Source organism: Microtus ochrogaster, unplaced genomic scaffold, assembly GCF_000317375.1.
Source record: "Microtus ochrogaster isolate Prairie Vole_2 unplaced genomic scaffold, MicOch1.0 UNK11, whole genome shotgun sequence".
NCBI lineage: Eukaryota > Metazoa > Chordata > Mammalia > Rodentia > Cricetidae > Microtus > Microtus ochrogaster.
In genome coordinates, this window is record NW_004949109.1 from 3,385,874 (window position 1) to 3,388,535 (window position 2,662).

Below are 2,662 nucleotides of genomic sequence, written 5' to 3' on the forward strand. Positions count from 1 at the left end.
AATACGGTACCTCCTGTTTACTGCCAGTCTAAACCTTAACTGCGCTGTTATGATGGTAATTATTTAACTCATGGATTTTGGAAGATCAAGAGCATGAAACTAGCTCAGCTCTGATGAATACCTCATGCTGGTGGCCTGAGAGCTGGAACCTGTGTCAATGATAAGACAGAAATCAAGAGAGAAAACTGAAATAGCCAACATATTTATACCAACCCATTTTCATGTGACTTAAATCTGCATCTCAAAACTTGCATTAGTTCCTTTGGAGAAGTGCATCACCATGACCTGATTAATTAGGCTCAATTAGGACTTCTACCACCTCAACATTATACCACAGTGGGGACTTTCTAGAACTTTAACTTTTGAGGAACACCCTTCACCCATATCCAAACCATGGCACAGTTCCTGACACCTGATAAACATATACTGAATTTAAAATAGAGGTACAGATACCTAAAAGCAACAACTTTCTATAGGAAGCAAAGGCCAAAATCTTTGCACAGATTAAGGCTGAATTTAGAGCAAAAAGCAAGCAGTGTTCTAGTGCTCTGTTCTTTATGGACACGTGAGCTTCAAAAATTTGAAGATACCACTTAGAATTTTTAATGTTATTCATTTTTCTCTTATTGTTGGTTATTTTACTCTTTTCTTTAAGAATACTGTCATATATCTTGTATTTGTCATCAATTTACCTTAAAGAATGGCTGGTATTGGGTGTGATTTTAACCTATTGTATAAGTGGTTCCATTTCTCCATGGGTCCCCATACTAGAAAGTTTTCTTAAGAGCTCATGTGTAGAAGGAATCTTCTTATAAGGCCACCAATGTAGAAAAAGCAGTGGGCCAACAGTCAGACTAAGTACCAGAAAGAGAAACCTCTTTGTTCCTGAAATAAATGCATGACTGCTGCTGGCACGTATGGCCCAAGACAGGGATGTGGTAAGATCAATTAGTCATGTACAGACCTTAGTTCATTTAACTCATAATGAGGTAATCTGATAGTATTGTTGCCATGGCAATCGAACTCAGTGCTGGAGGTCCAAACATTTGGTGTATGTGCATGACTGAGGAGCCAATGAAGTGAAGCTGCCATCTGTGAAATTGTAGCTGAGTGCCTCCGAGTCAGAATCCCATCTAGGTGGGAAAATGTTTTTCACTGGCCAGATGTACCAGGACATTGAATCCAAAGGGAATCTCACTCCTGGAGCTAAATATCTGATTGTAGCAGTTGGCCAGAACTTGTTACACAGACAGTGCCGGATAGATGATTCTACACCTATAAGATGATGGAAAGATGAAGCAGAGAAACCATAAAATTGTGTTGGATTTTGGCAAATGATTTTTCTAGATCAAGCATGATAGTATTCCAGGAATGCAAGGGTGGCTCGTGATTATTATCCTTGGGCTATGCTTCTGGGTTCAATGTACTAGTATTTTTGTTGGAACTTTTCACATTTATGTTAATAATGATACTATCAATAATTTTCTTATAATGCCTCTGTCTTTTTAGAATAGACTGGCGTGAGAGTCCTCTCTGTGTTCATATGTTGTGAATATGTTTTATTATCATTGGTTTTATAAAGAAGCTGCTTTGGTTTATCCCAGGAGAGAATAGAGCTAGGCAGGAAAACTAACATGAATTCAGGGGAAAGAAGGTGGACTCAGGGAGATGCCATGTTGCTGCCGAAGGAGAAAGACACTGGAATCTTACTGGTAGGCCACAGCCTCATGGTGATACATAGAAAAATGGAAATGGGTTAATTTAAGATATAAGAGCTAGGAAGAGCCGGGCAATGGTGGCGCACGCCTTTAATCCCAGCACTCGGGAGGCAGAGACAGGCGGATCTCTGTGAGTTCGAGACCAGCCTGGTCTACAAGAGCTAGCTCCAGGACAGGCTCCAAAGCCACAGAGAAACCCTGTCTCGAACCCCCCCCCCAAAAAAAAAGAGCTAGGTAGAAATACACCTAAACCATTGGCCAAGCAGTGTTATAATTAATAATCTGTGTGATTATTCGGGTCTGGACTGCTGGGAAACAGAAAAGCAGTCTCCATTCACAATAGACATCAAAGAGTTTTAACAAATGAGTTTCATGGAGCTACCACTTTAACAAACATGAAAAGTATCCCCAGCACCCAAAGTATTCTTTCACGCACCCATCTGTAGTTAAACACTACTCACCTTTCACCGGGTTCCCATCTCTATATGTCTGCCTTCTCTAAGATGTCATGGAAATGAATCCATGTCGTGCATAGCATGTCAAGACTGCTTACTATTTGGTATAATGCATTTGAGACTCACCTATCTTGTTGTGTATAGTGACAGCTTGTTTCTTGTGGCTCTGTAGGTTTTTATTTTTCTTTGTTTTTGCATCAGTCTTGCTACGACTCAACTGTCTAGGTACTTATTGTTTTGATTAAAACAAAGATAGCTGTATATCACATATGGCTCCTTTTTGTTTTGTTTTGGTTTTTTTCTTTTTATCCCTGGCTGTCCTCAAACTCAGAGATCCACCTGTCTTTGCCTCCAAGTGCTGGGATTAAAAGTGTGTGCCACCACTGCCCAGTTGTGAAGATAACTTTTTTTAAAGATTTATTTAGTATGTATACAGTGTTCTGTCTGCATGTATGCCACCAGACCAGAAGAGGGCACCAGATCTCATTA